Source organism: Spermophilus citellus (assembly GCF_964194105.1).
Source record: "Spermophilus citellus genome assembly, chromosome: 7".
Taxonomy (NCBI): domain Eukaryota; kingdom Metazoa; phylum Chordata; class Mammalia; order Rodentia; family Sciuridae; genus Spermophilus; species Spermophilus citellus.
This window is the reverse complement of record NC_138188.1, coordinates 58035508-58049212: the sequence shown is the minus strand read 5'-3', so window position 1 is coordinate 58049212 and position 13705 is coordinate 58035508.

Sequence of the window (13705 nt, the reverse complement as noted above, 5' to 3'; positions counted from 1 at the left end):
GATAGAAATCCTTTTAATAATAAAGTTATTCTATGATGTTGGAGAGGTGTCAAAACTTTAACATTCTTGGGTTTTTGTTTTTGTTTTTGTTTGTTTGTTTGTTTGTTTTTTAGCTATACCTAAGAATAAAATTGACAAGAAACAGATTGATAGGAGAAAAGCATACACGTGTATTGAGATACAAATTTTATGAGGTCCAAGAGCCTTCATGAAGAAATAAATACTCAAAGGCACAATTAAAATTGCACTTATACACTGAGTTAGACAAAGAATAGTAAATGTTAAAAATTTACAATGTGAAAGGGACTTGGATAAGTTTATTGAGATTTCTCAGTCTCAATTTCCTGTCCTTAAAAAATGTAAGAATAACACTTTTCTCCTGGTACAAGAGGAATCTTTCACATGGAAATCTCATCTCTTGCTTTTAATAAACAAAAGGAAAGTCAGGATGATTGTCTTACACCCGTTTTAACTGTCTTTAACCTAGAATGCTCCATATGATTTTTCATATGCTGAATGGCAAGGGTCCAGTTTCTGTTTTCTGAAGATGAATATGTAGTTTTCCCAAAATCATTTATTAAGCAGACTATTATTTCTCCATTGTTTGTTATTGGGATCTTTGTTTAAGATGAACAAAGACCATCATAAATGTGTGGGTATATTTCTAGGCTCTTTATTCTTTTCCATTGGTCTATGTGGCTATTTCTATGTCAATACCATGATGTTTTTATTACTGTATCTTCATAATATAGTGAAGTCAACTGATGTAATGCTTCTAGCTTTGTTCTTTTTGCTTAATAATATTTTAGGTATTTGGAAACTTATTTTTCCATATAAGTCTAGTTTTATTTTCTATTTTTGTTTTGAAAAATATCATTGAAATGTGGTAGGGACTACACTGAATCTATAGACTTCTTTGAGTAGTGTAAACATTTACCAATATTAATTATTCTATATGTATAAGCCAGGGAGATCTTTCTATTTGATTGTGTCCTCAAGTTTTCAGTGTATAAATCTTTTACCATATTGGTTAAATTTATTTGTAAGTATTTTATTTCATTTTTTAGATATTATTGTAAATAAAATTGTTTTCTTTATTTCCTTGTCAAATACTTTGTGTTAGAAAAGGAAACATAACTAATTATTATGTTAATTTTGGTATCCTTCAATTTTACTAAAATAATTTATTTTAATAATTTTTGTTGCATAAGAAATGTACTAAAATGGATATATATGATTTGTCATTTATATTAATGATTTAAAAATCACAAAGAATCCTAGTGTTAGAAGACTCAAAAATTGCCAGGAGAAAATACTCCATAAATATTCATACTCAGTAAGGAATACGTGCAATTAGTGAACTTTACACAGAATCAAAATGGCACTATGTTATTGAGATATAATATACAGAAGTAATGCTGTGCTCTCAAAATCTCAGAAATCAAATAACCTATTTAACTGATCCATTAAGCAATGTGAAATAATGATGTTAGTCAAAGTTTGTAAATTACATTGTTAAAAGGTAAAGCAAACAGAGATTTATAAATGGAACTGTGTCAAATTCCAAGCGGTTCACAGTTCCACTAAGGGGTTATAAAGGAAAATCTTGTAAGGTTTCTGTGAAGCAAAACAAAATATTTGATTGGTTAAAGTGAAAGTTCCAGGTGGGAGGTTAGTGGTGATTTTCAATTGGTAAAATCTAGAGGTAATTTGGCATTTTCTGATTAAGTTACATTTTTACTGTAAATATTTTGTTTCAATCTGTTTATAACGAATACTAACAGTTGCAACTTCCTCACCCTAATGGATTCCCAATTAATTACTTTAATAACATATAACAATGTTTTTGTCTCTCACTTACAAAAGAAAAAAATGTATCCACTTGTAAATGAACCACAGGAAGAATATGAGGATTGCTAAACACTATGAACATACGGAATCCCACATGGGCTCTTTTTAACTTTTAACCTCTGCCATATGAAGCAAAGTTATTCTATCTCCCACAAACATCCACAAACGGGGGAGAGAAATGGTAAACATGGCTACCAATCACTACTATGTCCAGGTATTATGAACAAATCAGCAGAAAGAACATTTCCAATCCTAATTTTTAAAAAATGAGAGAGGAATTCCAATTCATTTTCAAGAGGAATATTAGTATATATACTAAGTTATGTTTTTCTGGTAATGTATCTTTGTCTTCTTTTGCTATTAGTTTATTTTCTGGACATTAAAAATAACTTGGGAAATATTTTCCCCTCTTTTATTTTCTGGAAGACATTATATAGAATAGCTATTATTTCTTTATTAGTTTAGAAAAATCTACTATTGAGATCACCAGTGCTCATTTTTTATTTTGATGGATGATTTTTCTCCATTGATTTCAATACTTTGAAAGATATAGGCTATTTATTTCTTCTTGAGAAAGTTTTTATAGTTTGTGTCTTGCAAGGCATTGGGCTAAGCACAAGTCAATGCCTAGAAGACGTTATTTCTGTTGAAAAACTAAGAAGGACTCTCAAGACTGTGTTGGGGGAGGGAGAAGGAGAACGAAAACTGGCTACTTCCCTGATCTCCAATCTCTAGGTGGGTACCAAAGTAGAAGCACCTTGGTTGTAAAGTCAAGTCATATACTCTTAAAACATCTGAAGACCTCCATCGGCACAGCTGGCATGTAATTCATTCTATACATAATTTATCTTTCTTGTAGGCACAGTGTGGCCCTCCATTTTATCCTGACATGCAGTAGCCAAGGAACACTTGAGCAAAAAGATATCCAAATTCACAATGTTGAGGCCACCAATTCTTTCTTTGGGATCAGCAAATAGTATGCTGGGGCCTTTGTGATCCTGGGATTAACAGAAAAAGATATGAAACATTGAGAGGAAATCCTCAGCTGGCCACAAGCCTTGATGTGGTTTGAAGTGGCTTCTGCTGGGGGTATAGCTCAGTTGGTAGAGTGCTTGCCTCTCATGCATAAGGCCCTGAGTTCAATCCCCAGCACCACAATGGAGAGATGATAACCACCCCATACAGATGGGGACAACTTGAAAATGCAAAGATGGGTGCTGGAAGTTTTGCAAGTAGCATCTGCAGGAATCCTGGAATGGAAAAAGGAATGTCACTGCAGTAGTGGCAAGTCACTGCAGTAGTGGCAAGGCTCCTTCTGTGTGCATTAAAGTTAGCCACAGATGCTGAGGTAGACACTCAGGCTCAGTTTCCCAGAATATAGGAACAGTTAAGGAAAATGGAAAGGTTATTGCAGAAAACAGAAGTTCATTAAACCCAGCCCAAATGGGGACTCTTCAGCTCTTCCATAAATAGATGTGGATAGGTTTATTAGCAGCAGAAATAGATGAAAGGAAAATAGATAAACAACCTAATTCCTCTCTGGTACAGTTATGGAAGCAATTGTCAAAAGATGAATGATTTCAATCATTACCTCCCAATAAGGAAAAGAAAAAAGAGACAATCAGAAATGTAGAGTAATTTACTCTTATTCTAAAGGGATACAAAGACAAGCCTCTGTTATTAGGATGTGCAATAAAAGCAGAACCTACAGCTCCCTCCTGAAGAGAATTTGAGTCCCAGGTTCTGGGATGAGTAAGAGAAATGTCAAGGTTCAGGGATCTGAGCCAGGTCTCTGGACTAGAGGCTATATATAGAATTGAAAATACCTTGGTCTTAAAAAAAAACAAAAAAAAAAAAAAAACCCAACTCTTTATAGAGTCACAACATTGGTGGACACAGAAGCTGAGTGTATATTAACATATGATACTACTGACAAATTCTCATGCAGGTTAACTGATATTGATGGATAAGGGAGAAAACTTTGAGAGTTCAGGCGGTAACACTCATGTTGCCACTTGGACACCTGCTGCCCACCCCCTACCAGGATTTCATAGCTCCTATTCCTGAATATATTATAAGTGTTTATATCTTATGGTCTAAATGCCTACAAATGGAAGTAGGGGAGTTCTGTTTGTGTTGCCAGGAGATTAAGCATATGTCAACTATAAGGTCAATATTAAGGAAGCATGCCAAACACCACCCTTTTAATTTACCTGAACCCTGCTGGATGATCTACACCAAGCAATATTGGCTTTCCCGTGGACATCAAGAGATAAGGGAGATGATACATGAACTGGCTAAAGTAAACATAATTCAACCAAATTTTTAACTCCCCTGTGTTATTGTAAGAACACAGATGGAACTTGGCACAGGACAGTGGACTGCAGAGAAATAAATAAAGGGATCTCTCCACTTTATGCAGCTTTTCCCAATATACTCATCATTCTAGGAAGAGATTAGCACTCAATTGGTAATATACTGCATATTTGACCTTGCTAATGCCTTTTTTATCAAGGATATAATTCCTAGCAGTTAAGGCCTGTTTGTCTGTGGATGGGAGAGGCAGGCAATGGGAGTTTATGGAGTTACTTCAAAGATGACTCTGCATCCTCAACATGTATCATGCAATGGTAGTGCAACATTTACAAACATGATTCTGATCTCTGCTGGTAAAAATGTTTTATTACACTGATGTTTCTGAATCTTTCTGTGCAGTCAATAGAGCTGTATCCATGCATGTTCATGACTACTTTACAAGGGAAGGGAGGGGTCATGAACCCAGATAAAGTACAGGGCTGTGGTCTATCTGAATTTTTAGGTGTGCCAGGTTCAGTAAGACAAAGGTTATACCTCAATTTGTTATAAAATTTTGCATTTCCACTTCCCAAAACAGTAAAGAAATTGCAAGAATATGTGGAACAACTGGGTTTTGTTGGGCTTTCATCCTTATCTGGCTCAGTTATTATGGTCCCTAAATAATTTGTGTAGGAGAAACACAGTATGGTACTGGGCTGACCTGCATACTGAGGCCTTTAATCAGGTTGAACAGCAAAGCAGGAACAAGCCCTGGGGACGCTAAACACACACTAAAACCTGCTGAGTTTATCATCCATGTCACTCCAGAGGGCTTTGGACAGGGACTATGGCAGTAGATTAAAGGTCAAAAGACCGACATTGGAGTTTGATCACTTATGGAAGGGGTGGAGGAATGTTGTATACTGTTGGAAAATCAACTATATGCCACTTATGCTGCACTTCATACCATGAAGCCCAGCACCAGAGGAGCTCCAGTCGAGGTCCTACAACTGGTGATGATAAGATGCTGGAGGTAGCCCCAGCTAAGGAAATTACCACTTGACTACATGGTAGATCAAAGCATACAGGTCAGAATACTATGTGGATAGCTGTGGCATGCTGGGAACTGACCATTAAGATGTCTGATGTTGCTGCTGCTTGCCAAAATACTTGCCTACTCTCAGCACTACTGGCAATGACTAGAAGCCACCAAGGGGCAAAGCAAATTTAGGGACTTCCTCTTTAGCTCTGGCAGATAGACTACATTTGTTCTGTCCCATTAGCAAAATGGATAAAATATGTTTTGACTTGTGTGAACATAGTTACAGACTTAATGCAAGCCTTCCCTAGAAACAGAGCCCATCAAAAACTAACTTTTAAGGGACTAGTTCAGCTGAGTGCCATTATGACATAGCACAGCTAATTGAGAGTAACAAAAGTACCCATTTCACAGGTCATGCCATTAACAATGGACTCAAGACCAGGATTTTTCACCTGCTATTCAATCCAACAGATGCTAGATTAATTGAATAAATAAATGGCCTGCTGAAACAAGACTTAAGAGCTACAAAGAATTCTGTAGTAGGGTGGAATACTTATCTGCCTGAGGCACTGAGGACATTAAATGAGAAACAGACAGCAATAGTCTGCAGCCACTTTTATGTTAACTCACCCATGGCTACCAATGTTAAAATTCCAGATGAAGGATAAATATATTTTCTCAAGATGGCCTGGGGCATAAGTAGCAACTTCCAGTTACTGGCTCCTCAAGATATCACATTTGATACAAGAAGCATTAATTGATCCTGAATTGTACAATTAAGCCCCGGTCCTCATATGAGGTACACAATGTTCTACAACTGACCTACTTTTCCACAGCCCATCCATGTTTTCTGGGTATGAATTCCTTCACACTTACCTAAGACTTGATATTTAAAATCAATTTCTTATGGGCAGTGTACAGTTTAGTTTCATCTTACATTCATTAGCTATTCTCATACTTTTGCCTGATATGTTTGGAAGACTAACATTAATATAATTATTAGTAATATTAGCTTAAGTTGATCATTATACTCTTTGTTTTCTATTTTTCTCTCTAATTATTCTTTTCTCCCTAGTTATTCTTTTCTCCTTTTTTTCTCTTTCAAATTACTTGAACATTTTTAGAATTGCACTTAAATTTAACAATAGCTCTATGTATTATTCCTGTTGTGGTGATTCTTTAGATTGAAAGAAACTTATATAATTTTCTCATACAAGTTAACATTTTGTCACTTTAGGTGAAATGTAGGAACTTTATCATAATGCTCTCTTTACCTCTATGCCTTTTTTTATAATAATCGCATTTCTGTATCTATGCTTATTAATACCCAACCAAGCAGTATTTTTTTTCTCGAGACACATACACACATTTAAAACTTTAGAGGAAAAATTGGTATTTCTTTTTGAATAGTTAAATTCCTATTTTTCTTTTAGTTGCAACATTCCACAGTTCTATCTGGAAGAAAGAAAATATTCCTTCAGACTGAGGAAGTTCTCTGACCTTTCTTAAAAAATAAGTGTTTTCACTTAATGCCCCTATTTTTCCTTTATCTATGATATCTTATTTTTTGGTTACTTACCCAGGAGATTTTTTGGTGCATATAAAATTTTTCTGAGTTGACATTGCTGTTCTTTTCAACACAGTATAGATGCTGTTTCCCAAAGGGTCTGTGATTTTTTATATGAGATAGCTTCAGTCATTCAAATTGTTGTTCTAATACATGTTTTCTTTCTTTCACTTTTTTTCTTTTGGATATTTGCAAAATTTCATTTCTTTATGTTTGATTTGTAACAAGTAATGTACCATGTAATTTATCTAAGAGTGACTTTTAAGTTGATCTTATTTGGTGTTCACTAATTTTCCTGAAATTTGTTAATTTATGTATCATCCTAATTTCAAATATCTTTATTAGTTGGAAAAACTATTATTATAAAATTAGTGGAAAGACTATTATTTTGGAATATGTATTTTTTAGTGGAAACAATATCTTTATTTTATTTTTTTATTTTTTTTATGTGGTATTGAGGATTGAACCCAGCACCCCGTGCATGCCACGCGAGCACACTACTGCTTGTGCTACATCCCCAGCCCAAGACTATTACTTTTTTTAAATTACTTTTATGCATTCCTTCATTTATCTTACTCAAATAACAAAAGTGTTAAATGTTTTGATACTTTCTGTCTGTTCTACAGCTTAGATTCTTTTTTATTATTGAGATATCATGAAGTTCACTGACTTTTTGCTATTGAACACATTCACTATAAATTTTTACTTCAGATATTGTGTTTTCTGGTTATGACACTTCCATTTAGCTCTCTTTTACAGCTTTTATTTCTCTGTTGAAATGTATTTTTCTATCATTTCAAGATTTTTTCCTTTTATCTCAAAGAGCATGTTTAAAACTCTTTTAAAGTTTATGTCTGATGTGTCCAACATTTGATTCATTTTGAGTTTGGCATATGTGAGGTTGACGTGTTTATTTATTGTGAGGACAGGAATAGGCTTTATAGTTTTACAATTTTTTTGAGACAGGGCCCTATTGTGACTGTTATATTGTCCAGGCTGGCCTCAAACTCCTGGGCTCAAGTGATCCTCATACCTCCACTTCCTGAGCACCTGGCATTATAGGAACACACCATCCCAAACTGGCTTAAGCATTTTCAATCAATCTCTCAGAGATTCTGATACAAGTGACTTATAGCTTCTGAAGGAAATAGATAACACAGGTTATAGTATTAGATCCCATTTCCTGCTTAATTAACATAATGTATCTTTTAAAAAGAAAGTTGATAAAGGCATTTTCTTCCCGTAAAGAGAACAGAATTATCCACTTAATAGTGTCCACTGCCATTTGGTAAAGGACTTAACATGAACATTTTGATAAATTATGCACTTGAGACTCTGATGCCTTGCTACTATGTACACAAAGATACACACCAGTAAGTTAAGGGAGTCAACGTATTTGGTTTTATAAAATATAAATGATTAAAAAGATATTTGAACATAAGACATTGCCAACCAAAAGGAAGGAAGGGTTCTGCATAACTAGAAACATGAAGCTTATTTAAGATGCATTTAGATTGTCAAGTACACAAAGGAACAATTTTGATACAATATGGTCCTTTGGTGGAAAAAAATAATATAATTAATAATGAAGAGAGAAATGCCAATAGAACCACTAATATTTTAAAAAAATAATAATAAATGCATGATTTTGTTTTAATTCTCTAGACACAAAAAGTCCAGTTTGCACTGCTCACCTCAGTAATTATAAAATCTCCATTGAAAACCAGCAGTAATGGAGAAAATGAACAGAAAAAATTACATTATACTTTTGTCCTTCTATATGATAACATACAAAAACTCAGTCTTTATATATTAAGAAAAAATATGCATATTAATTATTTATTGTCCTTGTAAGAACCAGGAAATTTTAACAAACTTTACTTTTTCAGCTTCAATTTTTTGAGATGTAGATATGCATCAGTTATTCTTACCAACCATTTTCCATCTTCCTAAAGTTATTAATCCATGAAGAATTATTCTGTCACAAAGACAGCTATTTCTTTAGGCAGAAGTAATATGGAGTATCATTATTTTGTTATAACAAAACATTCATTCAATTTAGTTAGTAACAAACATTTATTGAGGGTCTACTTTATGTGAGCACTGGGAGGATGATGATGAAGAACACAAACAAAAAACTTGCCACCGCCACCCCTGTTCCAACAAATCATTTTCTTCCAAAGTCATTGAATGTATATTATTTCCATGTAGGGCTGCGCTTCCTGTACATATGTACACACAGAATCCGATTCACATTTTTTATCTGTAAAGAATAGATAGTGCTCAAATTTTCAAAGAAGGCATGCAGTATTTTAAGTTTTACAGTAATCCTCTGTGAAGTCACCATCACTATTTTAATGTCCTACAAATATTAACATTAGCTCCCACAATCATGTTAAACATAAATTTTAACTGTGATTAATGTGATTAATTTATCATACAGTCATTTTAATATCTCTGCCCTTTTAAATAATATGATTACTAAAATGTAGATTACTATTTTTGAATAAAAGTGGCCATTGTGTACCCTGTAATTTTATGTAATACTAAAAACACCTACTCTAAGCTGGCCAGTCTATAATGACAGATGGCAAATACCTATGTGTTTTCAGATGCAATTCACACATTCCGTAATATATATATAAGGGCTGGCAAAAGAAGCTACAGACAGGCAAAAGCCATGTAGAAGGGGAGAAGCAAAAAGAGTGACAAGGAACCTGATAGGAGGGTACTTTAGAAATCAACTGTCTTCATAAATACCCTGTGATCATTGAGGGGTTCACCCTGCAGTGCCAAAGCTGCACTCCTCCTCTAACACAAATACATAAACCTAAGCTACAATGTCTTTTGGCAGAGTTTCCCTAGATCTGAATTCAGAGAGACAGGGGAGGCAAAGCAACACACAAAAATTACACAGACGAGCAGTCTCCATGGGAAGCAATTTTCTCTGTGACCACAAAGAAGGTGCTTGAGTTGAACAGCCTAGCGAACACATGTGGACTCACCCTATAATCTCCTGGTACACAGCAGAAAACTCAACTCTATTTTAGTAGAAATAAAAATAAACAAGCATAGACGATATTTTTAAAATTAGAAAACACAAAATTCAGTAAATGTACTCCATAGAGATATTTTTTCAGAACAGAATAAAGTTATCATTAACATGGTTCCATGATAAAAGAAAACAAAATTTTAGTAAAATAGTAACTTCTGAGGGAAAAGTTCACAAAGAAAAAATAAAGAATTCATGAGCCAGGGGCTTGGGGTGGAGTTCAATAGTAGAATATGTTCAAGGCATGCCTTTAATCACCAATTCTTAAACAATAAAAAGAAAACAATTCAAGGACAAAAAAATTGGCAAATAAAAAAATAAAAATGAGTTGGAAGGCATTTTTTAAAAGGAATTAAGACTTAAAATATAGGAATTAATGTGGGTGGCATAGTCTGTTTTTCAAAACAATATAAAGCAGATCCTGCAGCAAAGGTTATGTGCAAACATGCTACTTGAGAATGCAATTTCAGGGAAGCGGGAGATGGCAAAAGTTAATGAGGCAGAGAAGAGAGAACAAAAGTAACAGAGGGCTTTACCGACCAGCTAAAGCATCGTGATGAGCATTCTGTACTTCTTTTCTTGAGGGACACCTTCAAGGCCTTATGAAGGCATCATATCTCTAAACCAATTGTCCTGAGTTAAAGAGGGAGAACAAATTATCTATAGACTTCTGTGTCTTTTTAGTCAAAACGGTGAAGTACACATTGAGGCTCCATGGCTGTGTTCAGGTACTGTGTACGAAAGTGCCCAATGCAGCAAGGATAACACATTCAGAGTTTCGCAGGCCAACAAGCTCTATCTGTTCACCTGCCAGCTGCAGGCCTAGGAGCCTGGCCCATACTCATGGGTGACAGACACTTCTTGCTGTTCTCATGCCTTAGCCCTCTCTGGGAAGCCCTGAAACTGAAGGTGGAAAGCAAGAGGAGCAGGAATCATGCTTTATGTCTTTCAGTGTCTTTCTGCTTGTGATTGGGAGGACCTGAGATTAACCAGCAAAGCAGAACCCTTAAGTTTTAGAGAATAAAAGAGCAGCAAGACCCACCTACTTCAAACGTTAGAAATTCAAGCTCTTTCTAGTGGTACTATACCCTGAAGGAAGGAAGTTCAAGGATCTAGAATGGTGCATAAACTGAGTTCATTGCAGTGTACTGTGAATAAAGTGCAATGAATGTGTAGACAAGGAACTTGAAATGAATTTGAATGCAAGAAAGAAATAATAAGTAAGTTTACAGTAAATTTGCGGATACTCTCACTTTTGATGGAAGCCAGGAAGGCTCTTACAGCTAGCTGTCCAATCTAGTAATAAAAGTACAAACAATTTTCACAGTGTAAGTTTAAACGCTAAGAAAGATTATATTATTTCCTAAACATCAAGGGTAGAAGAAAGAGGTAGAAGAGGAAGAAATAATTTTTATATAAATTAAAATGAGATTTACTTGCCAAAAAAGAATGTAGGGATATGGAAAAGATCACTCTCTCTCTCTCTCACACACACACACACACACACACACACACACACACACACACAAATGATCAGTAAGGACATCTAAGACTTCTAAACCCTTGGCAACTACTGAAATAATGTGTTCAGTGTAACACTATTCCAAAATGCTTAAGAAGCAGATGGCATGTTTGAATAACTTTGGACTGTAAAGAGCAGATTGCATAATCATAGGCATGCACAATCATATGCATGTATGAAATCACACACATCCAAATACATTGAAACATTCACATACAGAATAAATGAGCCAATACTCATTACAAGACAGCCTTTGCCTAGAGAGTAAAAAACCTGTGTCCTGTTTTTATTTTGTTTCATTTCAATTTGGCCTTTTGACTTTCTAAAATAAACTTTCCATCAAACAGGAGAATTATGACAAAGGACTGCCTTATACAGGTAAAATTCTTTATCACAGTTATGGTTATACATTGGTTGAATAACCACCTACATTGATGGTTATTCCATTATTTAAGATAGCAGAAGAATTCAGAAAATTGCTGTTGACCTTATTGGCCCAATAGTCCTGTTCTTTAGAAAAACTGCATCAAAAATTATTACAATGTATCTAAATTGCAGAAATAGATTTGGGTACTTAATTCTAAAATATGAAGAAGATCTGCAAAAAAAATGTGATTTGATTTTTCAATATTGCTTCCAAGCTATGGACAATTTATTATTTTTAGTTTATGTTACAATCAAAATTAGAACCTTTATAGTCTATATATATATATATATATATATATATATATATATATATGAATATATTTGCTACAAAATATAGCTGGTCACCTTATTCTTTAACTTGAAATATTCTTTGAATTCTTTCAGTCTGAAATATTGAACAAGGAAACAGTGAACATGCCCAGAGTAATAATCTTACAAATATACTGAAGAGTTAGAGATAAGCACCTGAAGAACCAAATGACAGGCTTCCTTTATTTGGCACTATTTACTCAGGCCCAGTGAAGAGGAGCCATACATTCTGCATCTGAGAAGTGTCAGCAGGTCATCAAGCCAAATCCTGGCTTGAAGTTCCATGGCTATTTGCAATACAGACTTGTTCCAAGGGTCACAGAGGCTGAGCTTAGCTTTTCATTTGATGCCAGGCTATATCAATAAATTTAAGAAGAGTGCACTGCACCCAGAAACCTTTGTGAGCTGTGGTGCAACAGAAACTGTTTGCCTAAACCAAAAGAATGGCTGCATCGACAGAAACTATTTGTATGGATCTCAAGTGTGAGAAACAGCTTGTCTATAGAACTGGGTTTGTTTCCCTAAAAAAAGAATCTCAATGCATATTTGTTTTCTGGCCACAGCTCAGTGATTGTCAGAAACAGGAAAACAAGCTTTGACAGGTTGATGGGTACACTGAAAAAATAACAACAAAGTGTGATAAAGCAGCGACTAACCTAGTGGCCTAGAGTTCAGATATTGTGGTAGCAATGACAGCCTGAGGCCAGTGTGTTTTCCTAAGGCTTAGAGAAGTGAATCCAAAACTGGGTGCTCCTGACACTTGTCTGATGTCTGGAACAATATAGGGCAGGAAAGGGCCAGAGAGAGTTTCAGAAAGACACTGCCAACAAGAGTTAAGGGAAGGGCATCTCCTAATTGTCATAGAGCAGCCAGTTTTCAAAGACTCCAGATATTAAAGGGCTTTGCTGTAGATACTGTTGATTCTACGTATCTTGTTAGGAGATGCTGTAGAGAAGTAGAGGAGTCAGGGCACCATGTGCAGAAACATAGCTCTTAAATGGCTATCCTTACAAAATACTTCAGACATATAGATAGAATAGTTAATTTACATTTATCTGTGCACGCAGATGACCAATAAAACAGAATATGTTTGTCAATCATGTATGAAGATGTGAATTTGGTGTCAACATACCATATATACAAACAGAGATTTGATGAATTGTGGTATAAAGGTGAATTAAGAATTGTAATGCAAAAAAAAAATGAATGTAACGACTCTACTATTGTCATGTATGTAAAAAATAATTTTAAAAAAGACTTGCAAAGAGTCTTTGTAGCAATTCAAGTTAATCTGGTTTCTATATTTTTTGTAGGCTCAATGACTGTGCAGGCTAAGGAATGGTTTATCTTCAATGACAGACAAGTCTTTGAGTACACAGATTATACTTATGCTAGTTGAAGATCATGGGGTAAGCCAGATTGCGTTTAGAGAATGATTAGATTCAGCCTTTGTGACTCAGTGTTATTGTTGTGATCTTCTATGGGTGAAATATAGCCGCCACTACTGGTAATGTGCCTGGACATACTTCTATACTGAATGTGTGATGACACTTGATGGTGCAGTTGTTTGTATATTGTCTATAAAACTTAAGTACATATTTCCAGTACCACCTGAAACTCAGACATAATTAGCTGACATTT